At 44.3% G+C, this 18,196-nt stretch overlaps 1 protein-coding gene across 1 annotated transcript in view; it reads left to right on the top strand.

Annotated features, from left to right (window-relative positions):
• The window catches only part of LOC119406835 (RAB11-binding protein RELCH homolog), a 133,893-nt gene extending 117,252 nt beyond the window's left edge, over window positions 1-16,641 (top strand). The window contains exon 24 of the mRNA XM_037673593.2: window positions 16,343-16,641. The gene's annotated coding sequence lies outside the window, so the exon portion shown is untranslated. The remainder of the gene's footprint in view (window positions 1-16,342) is intronic.
• Window positions 16,642-18,196: the final 1,555 nt, after the last annotated feature.

Raw genomic sequence — 18,196 nt, 5'->3', positions numbered from 1 at the left:
CTAGAGTAGATAAACACAGAAAGCCAGCCTGTAACATCAATAGAAAGCTGCCATTTGTGTTCACACTGGTTGAACAACCCAAAGTGTAGTTGTTCTGCTTCTCGTGCAGAACACTGGTTTCAGGCAGGTGTTGCCTTAACAGAACAGTGTCCAAGTCCTTTATGTTATGAGAGTTTTGCTGAAGCACAATTTTGTTCTTCTGTGTCTGCAGGTATTCAACACAAGTCATACGTTTTTCATTATACTTTCTGGCTTCGGGCACTTTGGGTGTTTTTATGGCAGCTACTTGCTTGCCACAGATATTTTTTTAATCTGTAAAGTATGAGCAGAGTCACAGGGACTTGTCTGTGTAATCCCAGCACTTTTTCTCTTCTTTTGTCTGGATAGGCGCACTCAAGCTACACAGGGAGGAATGACCCGGTGGAAGGAAAATATGTCAGCATGTGTCATGATTTTGAGCATTTTCTCTTCTTTATTGAAGGTGTTGAGATACTTCCAGTATAATGATGAGCTCGCTGTCAACATGGCACATTACTTTGTGGCGGCTAGGTAACTATGCAGCACTTGAAGTGCTACTGTTGTACAAAAGCCTGGCTTATACATTGCTAATCGTAGTGCATTCAGTGCGAGACAAGTGCCACCAACAAGGCCGCATGCCACCTCACAAGAACTCAGGAGAAAATAAAACAATAAGCTGTTTGCTTTTGATTGAGAGAGGGGAAGTACTAAGATAAGTTACTTTTTCAGCATTCCTGAAGAGACACATGTTTTTTATTTATTGAACTTGAAACAAACAATATTTATCGAGAATGTTTTCGCGATCATGAAATCAGCCAATGACCATGTCCTTCCCTTCAGCCACGTAGTCTGCCGAGAAAAGAATGAGTGATTTTTGACTGTTTTTGAGGTGAAATTTCCTGCTGCGTGCAGTCCGATAATATTTGGCTCGCATGTTCACAGAAGCCTCGACTACTGGTCCGCACCGTTTTCTCACTGTGTTGAAAAAGTGTTGCATGATCCTTTTAAGCCAAGTGATGGTCCTCAACAGAAAACATCTGTTACGAGTATTTTCGAAGAATATCCACTCCAGCAACTGCAGAATTTGCAAGGTGCACCAGAGTCATCAAAAGACTTTCACAGAGTTCTTCTTCACCTCAGCGGAGTAGCCAAATGTTCATAGGATTACAATGTTGCCATAAAAAAAAATACTGTGTATTTTAACACGATAGTGCTAAAGAGCTCGTTTCGCCGAAATTTTGGTGTTGGCATCGTTGGTTGTGAGCAAAAAATCAGCATTGTTCGGGAGCAAAAAATCGAGAAAGGTGCAAATAATAAAAATTTTCAGTTCAAGTGAGAATCAAACTCAGGCCTTCTGCGTGGCAAGCAGATGTTCTACCACCACAAAGCGATGCTATTGCTTGAAACTGCTTTGGGAAAAAACACCATATGAATGTCATGTAGTGGAGCGAGTCTCCTGATCTCATGTAGTATTGCATAGCAGAAGCGTAGAATTGCACCAGGCGTCAAAACATGTGAATTGCGCTACGAGCGAATGTTTTAAAGGCCCACCCATTACAAAGCGCTCAGGCGTGATTAATCATCGTTATCAGCAACAGCTCAATAAAGTTGTTCTCAACCAAAGTCAATAAAGTTGTTACCAAAATCAGCAACAGCATCAACAAAGTGTGCAGCTGCGCAGGTGCATGTGGCTCTTTACGGACGCGTAGAGGGCACGCATTGTAGGATAGTTTGAAACGACCACTGTTAGGCACACTGGTGTTAGTTTCCTTGCAGCACGGTTGAGGTGTCCACCGAGAAGCGAAGCCAGGCTAGCTATTGAGGAGGTGATGTGCACGGGGCCCAATTACGCTATCGAGTTCTACTCTTGAAGGCAACGCTGAAGTGTCCTCCTCTTTTTTTTCCCCCATTGTGTGCATGATGCACAATAATTGCTACCCCCCACAGGGGCGTCTGCGCAAGCAGACGTTTGGTGTGTGGCGACACCACGGACCTGAGCTAACGGGGGGGTTTCAACCCCTCCCACGCCTCGCCGTGCGTGGCTTTGCCGTGTCCGGAGAAAAGGGGATCTTGGGGTTGAGCCGACGCCAGGTGATTGGACCTTTATGGCCCCCCGGCAGAGGCAACACACCCCTTTGGCCCCGACTTCACGTAGACAGCACCCCTGGTCTGACCCACCCAGGAGAAATCGACAGTCGCCTTTTTTTATCTCTCTCTCTCTACCCACAACTTCGTCTTTCTCTCTCACTTTTAGCCTTTCCTGTCCTCTCCTATCTTCTAGTTACTTCCAATTTTCTTGGCGGCAAGGGTTAACCTTGTGTGGCTATCTAACCTAGGGTAAACCATATTGGGTTATAGTAACCACGTAGTGCTGGCATTGCGCAGACTTGTTCACATGTTCTGCCACGTCCCCTTGTTGGGCTCCGTGGTGGGTGTTAGGTGTCATTACTGAAAAATCCACTTTCCCATGGGATCCTCGACCCCTTCTGTAACCAGTCGTGCCCCGAAAAGGGTACGCACCGACGCAACTTCACTCCTTTAGCCCCAAAACAGAGAAACTTCTGCGAAATACCATGTCCTCCACTGCGTATAATCATCTACGAAAGCTAGAGCAATTTCACCCTTTCTTGTGGCCAAGTACCTGAAAGAGACCATTGGAACCAGTTATAAGGCTACAGAGATGGCAAGTGGGGGGATTTGCTCCTCAAACTAAAAGACAAGGAACAGTACAATAAACTCTCACACCTCGTAGCGTTTGGTAACACCCCCGTCTCTGTGAGCGCACATCGTACCATGAATACAGTGAAGGGCATGGTATGGGACGAACATTTGATGACACTGAATGAAGAAGAACTCCTTGATGGATGGAAGGACCAAGGTGTAACACATGTCCAGTGCATCACAATCAGACGTAGCAACAACAAAATAGCAATGAAGCACTTGATGCTCACCCTCAGCTCAACCACTTTACCCAAGACTCTTGAAACTGGCTATTTAAAACTCCACGTCCGACCGTTCATTCCAAACCCGAGGCGTTGTTTCAAATGCCAGCGATTTGGCCATGCATCCCAGAGCTGTCGAGGGCAGCTGACGTGCGCTAAGTGCGGCACAACCGGTCACAGTGCTGATGACTGCAGTCATGACAAGGTCCTCTGTGCAAACTGCGACAGTAGTCCCCCCGCATACTCCAGAGTGTGCCCAGCCTGGAAAAAAGAAAAAGAAATAATTACTGTATTTACTCAAATCTAGGCTGGCCCCGATTCTAAGCCGACACCCAAAATTTGCAAGGCCAGAAAAAAAAACGTAATAATTGTACTCGAATCTAAGCTGACCCCCCACTTTCGCACATCGTTTTTTCGAAAAAAACATCGGCTTAGATTCGAGTAAATACGGTACTATAAAAGTTAAGGAAAATATCACATTCCGGAAAGCAAGAAAATGGATCTCGTCATCATTCGCACTAAAAACATCTTTCACCGAAGTGGTGCAATGAGGGGAGGCACCACAAAGGCCCCTGGCAGTTGCCCAGACCATGCCTAGCGTGCCGAGGCTAACGCCACTAGCCCCTACGGTAGGAGCAGCCAGCGCTGCCCCACCATCATTCAACCTGTCCACACCAGTGGCCTCCACAAGCTCTGGCAGTAGCCAGGTTAATGAAGAGGCCAAGGGGGTCCTATCGACCTCCAGCTCGGTGGGGACAAAGACATCGTTGACTGAGGCAAAGTCTAAGTGACACACGGATCGCTCTGTGGAGCGGGCGTCCATTGCCTCGCAAGAGGTTATGGACACCAGTTCAAGCCATACGGCGCAGGAAGCACCGAACGAGCGCCGAGCTTCTCTCGACCGCTCCAGAAAGGACAAAACGCCAATTACAGGGCCTGACGAAGGTCCCGTAAAATGAGCCAATTTCCGTCTTCTTTTCACACAGCACGTTTTTTTTTTTTCCATCATGAACAAAATCATACAATAGAACTTAAGACTACTTAGAAATCTAGATGACGTCCAAGAACTTCTGAGTTAGTTCAACCCGAAAGTGCTGTGTGTACAAGAAACACACCTAGTTCCCAAACATACCAACTTCCTCCGGCAATACATTACTTTCCGAAAAGACCGCGAGGATGCTGTCGTATCATCTGGCGGTGTGGCCTTTGTAGCCGATAGAAGTACCGCAAAATGCCGATCAAGCGCCGCCACCTGAGCAAGCGCCCCCCTCCCTTTTTCGGGAAATCTTAAATAAGCGCCAATGACCGAGCAAGCACACCCTCCTCCCCCTCCCCCCCTGCAGCCAATTATTTTTCAAGACAAGCATCGCTTGTGTAAAAAGAACCACATGAATGAGTACACTGAATGCGTATCTAATGTTGTTTATGAAATTCCGCTGTCATGTGGGCCGGTTGTATATTGGTGAAACCGGTCGCTGCTTCAGTGCTTTGACAGTGACGAGGGGAAATAAAAACAGTAAATAAATAAAGCATTTCATTAGAAACATGGATGGGAATTTCTTTTATTTTTAGCGGCTCTCCCACTGCCATCTTGAATTTCGGTCCAGTACCGAGCAAGCGCCCCCCCTCCAAATCTGGTCGGATTATCCTTCACCATGGGGGGGCACTTGCTTGGCATTTTACGGTATAGCATGCCAGCATTTGAAGCTCCAGGCAGCCCTTGAGGCAGTGGCCATTCAAGCTGTACTTTTTAATAAACTCATTACCATATGCTCCGTGTATATACCACCATATCATCAGCTTCACAGACGCAATTTAGAATCATTAATAGATGAACTCCCAGAGCCCTTTTTGATTCTAGGCGATTTTAATGCACACAATGTCCTGTGGGGCGATCCTTGCTGTGATGCTCGAGGACATCTCATTGAACAGCTTCTTTTTTCGTCTAGTTTGTCTTTTAAATATAAAGAAGCCTGCATATTTTAGCCTCACAAACAACTCATATTCCTCCATAGATCTTAGCATTTCATCACTCTCCCTTTTACCCATTTTTAAATGGAATTTTCTTTAAAACCCTTATGGGAGTGACCACTTCCCAATTATCTTGGTTATACCAAACGAAGATCAACTACCCCCGCAGGTTCCTCGATGGAAGGTTGACTCAGCTGACTGGGAACGGTACCGAAACCCTTACACACATGACATGGGCTGAGATGTCCGCTCTGACCATAGATGACGCTGTCACGTATTTTACAGCTTTTATACTTGACGCCACATCTAAATCTATTGCTCAAATGAACGGCATAGGTTCCATGCAGTGAGTTGCATGGCGGAGCGATGCATGTAGGCAAGCACGGATGAATCAGAACAAAGCGATCAGAACAGCAGAAAACCTGGAACATTTCAAGCAGGTCAAATCGCAGGCACAGAGAACTTGTCGACAAGCTAGACGAGAGAGCTGGACAAAGTTCATATCGAGTATCAACTCATACACAGACGGAGGAAAAGTGTGGAATAAGGTGAAGAAAATTAAGAGCCAACAAACGTATTCCCTGCCATTAGTAAATAGCCTCGGGGAAAGCTTGGAGGATCAAGCTAATTTTCTTGGCACACATTTCAAACACATATCGAGCTCCTCACACCACTCTGACACTTTCCAAAATTACAAAGCACGAATAGAACAACAAAAGTTAGAAAGAAAATCTGCAAAAAATGAGGCGTACAATGAACCATTCTGCTTAGCTGAACTGCAAACAGCACTGAACTGTTTTAATACATCTACGCCATGTTCTGACTGTGTAATGTACGAGATGCTGAAGGAACTACCATCCGAAACACACAAAAAAAACTCTTTTCTCTTTACAATCTTATATGGTCTTTGGGTGTGATCCCCTCTTCTTGGAAAGAGGCTGTTATAATTCCAATTTTGAAGCAGGGAAAGGATCCCTCTGCTGTATCAAGTTACAGACCTATAACGTTAACAAGTTGCCTCTGCAGAGTATTTGAAAAAATTATTAATTCCCACTTACTACACTTCCTAGAATCAAGCTAATTGCTCGAGCCATACTAGTGCAGGTTTAGAGAGGGCCGATCCACCACCGATCATCTCATACGTATCGAGGCATGAATACGTGAAGCTTTTGTTCGTAATCAGTTTTTGTTATCTGTATTCCTTGACATGGAGGAGGCCTACAATACAACGTGGAGGTTTGGGATATTGAGAGACCTCTCACACATACGTAAACTTGGTAATATGTTCAATGTCATTGAAAGTTATCTGTCTGATAGCACGTTGCATATTTGAGTGGGCAATGTTTTGTCCTGAACATTTGTATAGGAAACCGGAGTGCCACAGGGTGGGGTGCTCAGCTGTACGCTCTTTATTATAAAAATGAATTCTCTCCGTCTGTACATCCCACGTAATGTCTTATTCAACAAATGTTGACGATGTGCAGATAGGTTTTCAATCGTATTCTCTTGGGATCTATGAGCGAGAGGTTCAGCTTGATCTTAACAAGGTGTCCAAATGGGATGATGAAAATGGGTTCAAACTGAACCCATAAAAAAAGCACCTGTGTCCCTTTTTCACAAAAAAGAGGCTTGCACCCTGATCCTGAAATCGTCATGAAGGGTGAGCGTCTGCCCATAAACACAGAACATAAGTTCCTAGGTATAATTTTGGATGCGAAGTTAACCTTTGTACTGCACATAAAACATCTTAAAAATAAATGCATGAAAACAATGAATATCCTGAAGGTGCTCTCACGCACAGCGTGGGGTAGTGACAGAAAGTGCCTCATGAATCTGTATAAAAGCCTTATACGCTAACGCCTTGAACATGGGGCGATAGTCTATCACTCTGCCACGCCAAGTGCTCTGAAAATGCTGGACCCTGTTCATCATCTAGGCATCCACCTGTCCACAGGCACCTTTAGAACAAGCCCAGTTGAAAGCCTTTATGTTGAATCTGAGAAGTGGTCACTCCATCTGCAGAGAATGTATTCTTCCTCCATATATTTCCTTAAAGTGAATGTGAACAGTGAGCAGCCCGCATGTTCCACCATCAACAACCTGTCTAGTTCTCAACTTTTTCGCATTCGGCTCACAATGGCACGCCCTTTCTCACTGCGTGTTAGAGAGCTAGCTGAAGAAACAAATGTCCCACTGCTTGAATATCGCCTTATTTACCCCTGCTATACAGCTCCCGCTGTGGCAGTGGCAGCTTATAGATTGTGACACATCTTTCGTAGCTGTCACAAAGCATCCCCCCTCATACACATTTGGATGTATTTCCTGGAGCAGCACCACAGATATGACTGCCCAGAATATTATACTGATGCATCCAAGTCCCATGCTGGCGTGTCCTATGCAGCGGTTGGCCCATCCTTCTCGGATGCCAACGTTCTACCCAACAACACAAGCGTTTTCACAGCCGAGGCTTATGCGTTATTCATAGCCGTTAAACACTTTAAAGAATTGAATACACCGAGGGTAGTTATATACACTGACTTCCTGAGTGTCTTATAAGCTTTGAAAAGTCTGAAAAAACATAGAAATCCTGTAATTATGTCCCTCTATTCAATTTACGTGACGTACGCGTCTATGCAACATATCGTTGTGTGCTGGGTGCCAGGGCACCACGAGATCGAAGAAAATGTGTTGGCTGACCAGCTGGCCATGTCAACCAACTTAAGTGCTGCCAACTCTTCAGTTGCTGTCCCTCTAATCGACCTAAAACCAAACATACGGAAAAAGCTCAGGGCTTACTAGCAGAAGTTATGGGATCTACAAACTCATAACAGGTTACAGTTGACCAAACCATACCTCGGTAAGTGGCCACCCACATCAAAAACATGCCGTACAGAGGTCACTCTCTGTCGGCTTAGAATAGGACACACACACAGCACACACACACACCTTTTGTCCGGTGGTGACCCACTCATCTGTGGCAGATGTGGCCATCCACTTACCGTACTTCACATACCCCTTGAATTCTCCGAGCTAGAGACTTTTATAGAAAAAAACATTTACCACTGGCGCTCAAACAACACATACCCCTTCATCCAGCCATGTTCATTGGTAGAGAACCTCTTTTTAAATATCATACATTGAATGCATTTCTAAAGGACGTACCTAATTTTCATGTCATCTACGCAGGTGATAGATAGGTAGCACAGCCTATTAAAGGAGCTTGCTGCTGCGGATGCTACATCAAAAGATAGCACCTGCCTCCTGGCCCTTGGGACCAAGCGAGCTGACGAGGCATGCACGCTTCACTTCACTTTCATGATTTTAATAAATATATGTTTTACGGCACCTTTAGTGCGCAGAATCTTAGGCCCTTATACAGCCATTAAACATAATCATTGTTCCCATCCGACACCATTTTGTGGCGCTCTTTGGCCATCAATGGCCCTTGTGCCAACAACATGTGCACTCAAACCTCATTATAACGAAGTTACTTCTTACATGAAAATGACTGTTATATCCGAAAATTCGTTATAAAGGTATATTCATAATACTTTATGTATTGGAAGACTATTCCTCATTTACTTCGTTATAACAGATATTTTGTTATATCCGTTTTCGTTATATCGAGGTTTCATTGTATCATGTTAATTATATAGCAGGTTGCTGGGCTCCATGCTTTGCCCTGCCATTAGACAGACATAGCTATAGTGTGAGGACATACATTGAAGCAGTGACAAGTCATTTTGAAAACAAGATTAAAACTTTTATTTAAATGTCGCAGTTAAAACTTTGAAAGAGGGCAACCTCAACTATGCATTTTACTTAACTGCATCACAGCAAATGCATTGCACTTCAAAGGCACATGTACAGGGGGGATTGAAAGAAACACGAACAGCACGGCGCACTGTTTTCATCGGGCACTGACCTTGGTGGCAATAAAAACAGGCAGAGACAACACACCCCTTTGGCCCCGGCTTCACATAGACGGCACCCCTGGGGTGACCCACCCAGGGTAAATCGGCAGTTGCCTTTTCCCGTCTCTGTCTCTCCACACATCTTTCTCTTTTCTCCCGCCTTTCATCTTTCCTGTCTTCTCCTCTCTTCTATTTTACTTCGAATTTTCCTGGCGCCAAGGGTTAACCTCGTGTACTCCACCTCACCTTGGGATGTGTCACATCTGGTTATAGTGGCGGTGCACAGCTGGCGTGTGCAAGTCTTCTCCATGTCTTTCAGCGTCCCCTTATTGGGCTCGGTGGTGGGTGGCTGCCAGCGCTGCCGAACACAATCCGTTTTTTATGGCTAGAAACTTCCTTACATTACCCAATGATCGTTCCCTGAAAAGGGTGCGCATCGAAGGAAACACCACACTTTTTGAACCGAGCAAAGGCAACTATCCACGCTATAATGTTATCCATAGTGACAAACCTGAAAAGACAGTCAGAAAACTATCCCCATTCCTAGTTTCAAAATGCTTAGTAGATGCACTTGGACCAGGTTACAAAGCCACAAAAAATGGCAAGTGGAGACTTCCTCATTGAAGTCCGAGACAAAGAACAGTATGCAAAACTGTCCAGCCTGAAGACTTTTGGTGATGTCCCCATCACTGTATCTGCACATCGTTCCATGAACACTGTCCGAGGTGTTGTATCAGAGGATGACTTGGTTGACCTGACTGATGCCGAACTTCTTGAGGGTTGAAAACATGAGAATGTAGTCAGTGTCCAAAGATTTAAGATCAAGCGAGATGACAAGGATGACGAGGATGACAAAGCACACAATCATAACTTTTGGCTCCAGTGTTCTTCCTGACGCACTTGTAACAGGTTACACAAAGCTACGTGTCCGCCCATACATTCCTAATCCCCAACGATGCTTCCAGTGCCAAAGGTACCGTCATGGTTCCCAAACATGTCGAGGCCAGCCCACATGTCCCAAATGTAAATCCACTGAGCACAACTCAGAAACATGCAAACATGCACTTCACTGTGGGAACTGTGATGGCGAGCACACCGCATAGTCGTGCTCCTGCCCGTCTTGGAAAAAGGAGGAGGACGTAATTGCACTGAAAATCAAAGAAAACATTTTGTCCAGGGAAGCGCGGAAACGCCTCTCGTTCCTTCAAGGAACCAAGTATGCTGATGCGGTGCGTAAAGCAGCAGAACCGCACCAGCCCCAGGCAACCTCCTCTCGGCTGGCGCGTAGCGAGCCAGTGGTGGTGCCACCTGCCCCTTTGGCGGTAGCAGGTAAGACTGCTCCGCCTACATCGAAGCACAGCCCCTCAACCTCTGGGCTGTTGGGGCAAGGGGCCTCTCTGCACGTGGCGAGGTCTCTACTAAGGTTGACAAGCGTGCAAAGGCGGGCGTTCACTGCCTCACTCGAGGCAATGGACACCAGCAAATCTCCTTCGACGTTGTCGATGTCGACGGACCGAAGCGGTTCACTTGAGCGCTTGAAATATAAAAAGTGGCTCGAGTGATTGCACCTGAGAAAGGCACATAGACCTAGAAAGTACTTGTACGCAGAGAGTCTACACTACGCTACTCTACAAATCAAAATGGATATCCAAATAAGTTAATGGAATGCGAGAGGTCTAATTCGTAATCTGGATGATATCCAAGAGGTACTCCCTGAATTCCAGCCAAGGTTATTCTGCGTACAAGAAACACATTTAAAGACAACCCCCAAAAACTTTCTTCGACAGTATGTCGTCTTTCGTAAAGACCGGGATGACATTCTTGCGTCATCTGGTGGCGTTGCGATTATAGTAGAAAAAACTATGGCGTGTCAAGGGCTACAGCGAACGCCCCTGGAAGCAGTGGCCGCTTGAGCTTACCTTTTAAATAAACTCATCACCATTTGTTCGCTTTACATACCCCCGCATTACCAATTACACAAGCAGGAATTTCAGTCCTTAATGAATTGTCTCGTTGCGCTCGTTGCCTTATGTCCTGTACTTTTTCGTTTGTGTCGTTTGTGTTCACTAAGCGCACCTTTGAAGATGAATCAACGCCAACTAGCCCACCTTATAGCTCTTCTCAATGCCAGAACCCTACCTTGTTCTATAGGCGATTTTAATGCTCACAGCAGCTTGTGGGGTGACTCTTGCAGCGACGCTTGAGGTCGTCTGATTGAAAATTTCCTCCTTTCCACTGACACTTGCCTACTAAATAAAAAAGAGCCGACGTTTTTTAGCCTCGCGAACAAAACGTATTCATCCATCGATCTTAGCATGATCTCCCCTACCCTTTTACTTGATTTTAACTGGGAAGTGGTTAAAAACCCTTACGGGAGCGACCACTTCCCAGTACTACTGAGAATGCCAAAAGAAAACAAAGTCTCCACCACAGGCCCCACGGTGGAAGCTTGATACAGCCAACTGGGAGAAGTTCCAGTCTCTTACTAACATCTCATGGGCAGACATATCTTCCTTAGAAATCGATGCAGCTCTCCAGTATTTTACTGCATTTATAATCGACTCCGCCTCACAAAGCATATCTGAAGTAAAAAATGCGGTAGGCAAACGCCAAGTCCCTTGGTGGAATGACGAGTGCCTTGGTGGAATGACGAGGCTCGTAAGAGACAGAACAAAGCCATCCACGCACGCCGCCAAACTCAAAAAGAGACTTGCTCCTGTTTTCCGTCCGCCGGCCTAGCCTCTTCACGGCGGTGTTGCCGGCGCCACCGCGCTAACCCTAACGCGCACGAGCACTTCTTGCTCAACGGTCGTTGCGGCCTATCCGCGAGACGCGCATGCGCCATGAGGCGCAAGCAACTTTACAGGGGGTGATAGCACCCCCACACAGCACAAGTACTCTTACCCTGAATCCTTCATAGATGCATCAAAGTCTCACACTGGTGTGTCCTACGCAGCGGTTGGTTCATCTTTTTCGGATGCCGGCATTCTGTATCCCATTACAAGCATCTTCACTGCAGAAGCTTATGTGACACTTGTGGCCGTTAAACATGTTAAGGAATTAAAACTATGAAAAGCAGTTATATACACGGATTCCCTGAGTGTGGTAAAAGCTCTGAAAACTTTAAAAAGACATAGAAATCCTATCCTTATCTCACTGTACTCACTGTTATGCAGGATATGCACACTCAAACAACATGTTGTTGTGTGCTGGGTGCCGGGCACCGCGAGATCGAAGGGAACGTGTTGGCGTACCAGCTAGCTGCATCCGCCCACGAAAACGCCGCCGATACACCCATGGCTGTCCCTGCGCTAGATCTAAAGCCTTTTCTGAAACGGATGCTTAGAGCCCATGGCAGTGCTTATGGGATAAGGAAAAAGAAAATAAACTACACCTTATAAAACCACATCTTGGTAACTGGCCACCGATATCTAAGACACGTCGTACAGAAATAACACTCTGCAGACTTGGAATAGGACACACACACAGTACACACTCATACCTTTTGTCCGGTGGCAATCCACCTTTGTGTGATAAATGTGGCGAGCCTCTCACCATCCTCCACATACTAGTGCAATGCACGGAACTAGACACACAAAGAAACAAGCACTTTCCGTTAATATACTGGCAACAGTTACCACTTTATCCCGCTATGATCATAGGCAGGAAACCAATTTTTAAGTATCAGTCTGTGTCTGGATTCTCTAGAAATATCAGTCTCTGTTTGGAACTGGAACTCGTAGCACGGCCTCATAACTGAGGTTGCGGCTGCGGTAGTACTACCAACCTGCCACCCGGCTTTTGGGCTCAAGGGCCCTAAGGAGGCATTCGTGTTAGTTAAGACTTGTAGAAATCATACTCACTGGTCATTTATCCCACACCTATAGATCACATCACTGGTCACTGTCATAATTTTATGCTATATACACATATTTTACATTGCCATACAGCACGTGATTTTAGGCCTCTATAGAGCCGTAATACATTCTACCATCGAAACTCGCTAGTGAACGCAAACACCACATCATCAGTCATGGCGCTCTTTGGCCACCCATGGCCCTTGCGCCACAAAAACCCACTAAACTAACAATAAAAACATGCTAGAGTGATTCTTGATGGTATCATGGATGACTACATTGGCTTTTTATTACCATCCAGGCTACAACTGCGTGAAAAGAAATGCGAAGCAGCAGGGCATGAGATGTCATACTGTTCGCGTTTTTTTCAATCGCCATAGTACGAGGTTTGTACCAAAAGTAAGGTTCCCACTGAGCTACAACCTTGAGGGAAGGTGCTAGGCTAAATCCGACAACAGTGCCGTGTGCAGTGGTTCCCCCTCCCTCGACCCCTTCCGTCCGCTATTCGCTACGTCACTCAGTGTTCACTTGGCAGCCGTCAGAGATGGAAGTGTTGATCGCCACTCCCGCCAAGTGCGAGGTTCGAGCAGTAATCAGTTTTCTCCACGCAAGGAAGTTACCGCCCGGGGAGATTCATCAGCAACTGACTGAGCTTTATGGTGAAGAGTGCAGGTCCGTTCAGCACGTCCGCAAATGGTGCAGGGCTTTTGCTGAGGGGTGCATGGAAGTTCACGATGAAGAACGAAGTGGAAGACTGCTTCTTTCGGATGGGATTGTCCAGAAGATCAACAGTGAGCTGCTCAAAGATCGGAGTGTCACTGTCTGTGAACTTGTTGAACGCATTCCTGAAGCTTCCCACGGCACAGTTGAAAGAACTTTAACAGAAACATTGAGTTTCCGCAAGGTGTGTGCTCGCTGGGTCCCCCGGATGCTGACTGACGGACACAAGGAGCAACGCCTTGACTCTGCTCGCAAGTTTCTTCAACAGTGTGAGGGGGGAGGCAACAAGGAGAAGTTGTCGGACACTATAGTCACAGGAGATGAAACGTGGGTGCTTCATTACACCGCCGAAACAAAACAACAATCTCGTCAGTGAAACATTGACCAAACTCCGGCGAGCAATCCAGAATCGCTGGAGAGGATGACTGACGGAGGGAGTAGTGCTTCTTCATGACAACGCTCGACCCCACGTCGCTCGTCAAACACAGGAGCTTTTGAAGAAATTTGGGTCGACTGTTATGTCACATCCCCCGTACATCCCGGACTTAGTCCCCAGCAATTATCACCTCTTCCCCAAGGTAAAGGAACACCTAGGTTGTAAACGCTTCAAGAGCGACGATGAAGTGCAAGCAGAGGTCACACGCTTCCTCAACAGGCTGGCGGGAGACTTCTTCAACTTAGGAATACAAAAGTTGGGTTCAAAAGTTTGCCGAAAAAAATGGAGACTGATGAAAAATAGACAAAAGTGCAGGGTTTTCAACGATGTATAAATTAATGAGAATACACAATGTCTTCTATTTGTAAAAAAATATGGGAACCTTACTTTTGGTACAACCCTCGTACATACAGGTTGTTTTATTTAGACAATACAGGTTTTTTAATAAAAATTCTATGACAGTCACACTCCTGTTGTTTTTGCACTCGAACTCTATGTCGAGGCGGAAATACTTTGCCGCAACTAAAATGACATTGACGTCACAAATTAACGAAAACTCTTTAACTTTTTAATTATTGGCTTGCAGGCAGTTGTTTATATTAGAAAGTTGTAGTGCGGGCCAATTATGGCATGCCGATTTTTTAGGAATCAAGAAAGTTACACGTAATTCGAGGTATTCATCATCAAATTTTAAGGGCAATATCAAAACTGATCGTGCCCAGTGTGCAGAAAACACAGCCTCTCTGGTACGCCAGACCAGAAATACCCATGACAAGGAAGTGACGAAATTTGAATGAAGGCCCGCTGAAGCAGAATATGGTCAGGAAAATCAGCAAGCATTCTGAAATACACAAGTAGACAGCTTATTCTTTGGGTGCAGTGTCTGGTGATTTATCTTTTTTTTTTTTTCTTAAAATACAAACAGGAGCGAAAAACTATTTTGCCTCTCTGCAAGAAGAAGCACCGCAGTGGGTGCCCCTAAGTTTTGTGCTTCACAGAGAAAGAAAAGGCTGATGCTGCGGTTTTCTTGCGCACAGCTTGAAAGAAACAGATAAGCACCAAACACCACACACAGAGGTAAGGCGATCCTCTGGCACAAGTGAGATGACGGGCCACTTTTTTAAAAAGATACGGCCATGACACACTTTCATTCAAAATTTGTCACTTCCTTGTCGTATGTAGTTCCGATCTGGCGTAGCAGAGTGGTCGCGTTTCCTACGCACCAGACGCGATCAGTTTCATTATCGGCAATAAAATTCCATGATGAATACCTCATAGTACATGCAACTTTTGTGATTTATAAATAATGGGTATGCCATAAATTGTCACGCACTACAACTTTCTAATTAAGCAACTGTCCGCAAGTTAATTATTAGAAGGTTAATTAGCTTTTGTTAATTAGTCACATCAGTGTAATTTTCACCATGCCAAAGTATATCCACCTCGACACAGACTTCGTGTGTGAAAACGACAGGAGCTTTACTGTCCTAGGATTTTTGTAAAAAACATGTTTTGTCTAAAACAAAGCACTCTGTCTGACAGAAAACAAGGCCATGAGAGGCCATGCTGTTTTTTTTTTTGTTGTCCATGCCTTAGCCTGACCACCACTCCTTTCAGGGTATTTCAACCAGAAACTAGAGTTATTTTAGTGTCTGCTATACAGAAAAAAAATTTATTTCAAGAAAATGAGCTTAAAACTAAGTTATTTGATGGTCACAACATAAGTTCTTATATTTGGAGCCTCTGTAGCGGAGCAAGAAGAGCAGTTCAGTTGTGCTCAACACAGGTGTAATAATTGTGAGCCCTGCACGCAATAAATGCCTTCAAAGGGCAGGATTTGGTAAGCCAAGTGAATTTTTGGGTGTGTATTAGTGAACTCAGTTACAGTGCAACACTAGACAAGGACAAAAAGATGGAAACGAACAACACGGTGCTGTGTTGTTCGTTTCCTTCTTTTTGTCCTTGTCTAGTGTTGTGCTGTAACCGAGTTCAAGATGAATCCCAACCAACTGGCCCAACTTGCTGTCTTGCTGCAGTGTATTAGTGAAACTGAGGAGCATTGTGAAATGCAACTGTCGCCCTGCTCCTCACACCTGCCCTGTATATCTACAGTGCTACTGTCGGCACCTACATTTTGGATGGCTTTTATTGAAGAAAGGTCCTTTGAATTTGTGATTTTTTTCATGATGCAAGTTCACAAGAACATCATTGTAAATATACTTGTATAAACGGAGGTCCATATGTGGTCCAAGCGTCAAAAATAAACTGCGTATCTCACCAGAGACTGGCCACACAGCACTTTAACTTACACTTCATGTTGTACAGTATGTTGGCATGGTGCCAACATAGCTAATTCAAGCTAAAAGCTCATTGCTGAATCTAGACATTTGCATGTTTTCACAAATTTTTTTACATATAGTATAATGTTTATTGAACCTTATGAATAGCTAGCTCCAGTTTATTTGTATGTGTTTGTTTGTGCAGGTAAGCCCAAGTTGGAACTCAAAACAGTCTACAATGCAAAAGGTGCTGAAGGGACACCAGTCTGCATCACGTCTAGTCATGACCAGAGGAAGCATGTGCATTATGTTTTTGCATGATGCTATACAGTGGATCCATTAGGATATATTTGATTGGTCACATGATATATAATGTTGCAGAAAACAGTAATATTTGTTTTTAAGGCAGTTCCATGCACTTGTACCTTTTATGCTGAAGACAGATTTTGTACATACAATACTACATATTTTTGGATGGCTTTTATTGAAGAAAGGTCCTTTGAATTTGTGATTTTTTTCATGATGCAAGTTCACAGGGACATTATTGTAAATATACTTGTATAAACTGAGGTCCATATGTGGTCCAAGCGTCAAAAATAAACTGCATATCTCACGAGGGACTGGCCACACAGCACTTTAACATACACTTCATGTTGTACAGTATAGACCGCTTACATATTGTGCAGGTTGCAGCGTTGCATTAACAGTGTACCTATTTTCAGTCATTGTGTATGTCTTATAAAATACCTAACTATAAAACAAACTTTATTGCGTTACGAGTGCGAAATAATACTGGAAAAATACAGAAAGCTTTTATCATATGTTGCTGGCTCATTATTCTGGTCATTGGTTCTGAATACCAAATATCACGTAGTGCCCTCCCAACACGTGCGCAAGCACATTTGTAGTGTACTTCAATTGTCCTGCATTATACGTAGCACACTTATTTGAGACTTTCATACTGTCCACTGGACATAAATGCATTCACCTCTGTGAGGTTCACTACGATCTTCTTTCTCATGTACACTTTAGTGTTTAACAATTACACTATCAAGTGGATACAAACACTTGTGCGACAGGCTGAACCAGCCTTGCTGTCTATGTTTTATTCTTCTTCTTTGGACATTGCTTGTACACAGAACATTCAGGAATTCTCGAGACCAGGGAAATTTTAAAGTACATTTTAAACTTGCCGTACAAGTCGGGCAGTATGACTCCTGGCATGGACTTGTGATGCAAAGTTGCCAGTTGCATGCAAATTTCTCTCGTGAATGCCAAGGGCTACGCCAAGCATCAGCGGATTGTCTTGGATCCTTTGAGAATATTTTACATTGCCTAACTACTGTTATAGCTAAAAGTAAGAACATTTTAATTCGAAAATTAACCTCTAGATGCAAGAAAAAAGATCAGCAAAAACCCAAGACAAGGACGAAGTAGAAGGCACACTCATTTGCACACAACATAAACTAGCCGCACCAGCTTTTTACGCTTCTCTAAAATTAAGCTCAGGCGCTCCCATCCAAATGCTTAGGGAAGCAGAAGTAATTTTTCACACAACCACTGCATGGCATAAAATTGATTTGTGATATTTAAGAGAAAAGGTAAAAAGTCTAGTGATTTTTGCAGCAAATCTTTCATTTAACCCACCAACTATTTTGCAAGAATTTAAAAATAAATAATTTTTGCACAACAAACCTATAAATTTAACAACTCTCTATCTCAGCAATAAAGTAAATTCTAAGAAGTACATATATGTCACATATAAAGGAAACAAAATTCATGTATTTTGCTTCCCATAAAAGATTCCATTCACTTGTGAGTAGAACTTTTGCAATTGCAAAATGTTTATAAACATTCCTACAATTTAAACTGTCAATTTGTGCACCAAATATGTCTGTTTTAGAGGATTGAACAAGTGAAGTTTAAAGAAATTTGTGATATCAGCTTTTGGAGCAGAGTTGCAGATTTGTAAAGCTCATACCTGCCCTAAATCAAAAGTTGGCTTCCCATAGTCACTGGAATGTAACCTCCTCTCTCTAGTGCAACAAATTTCCGTTGC

Source organism: Rhipicephalus sanguineus, chromosome 1, assembly GCF_013339695.2.
Source record: "Rhipicephalus sanguineus isolate Rsan-2018 chromosome 1, BIME_Rsan_1.4, whole genome shotgun sequence".
NCBI lineage: Eukaryota > Metazoa > Arthropoda > Arachnida > Ixodida > Ixodidae > Rhipicephalus > Rhipicephalus sanguineus.
Note: the sequence above shows the minus strand (reverse complement) of the source record. Positions and strands in the feature narration are given on the sequence as shown.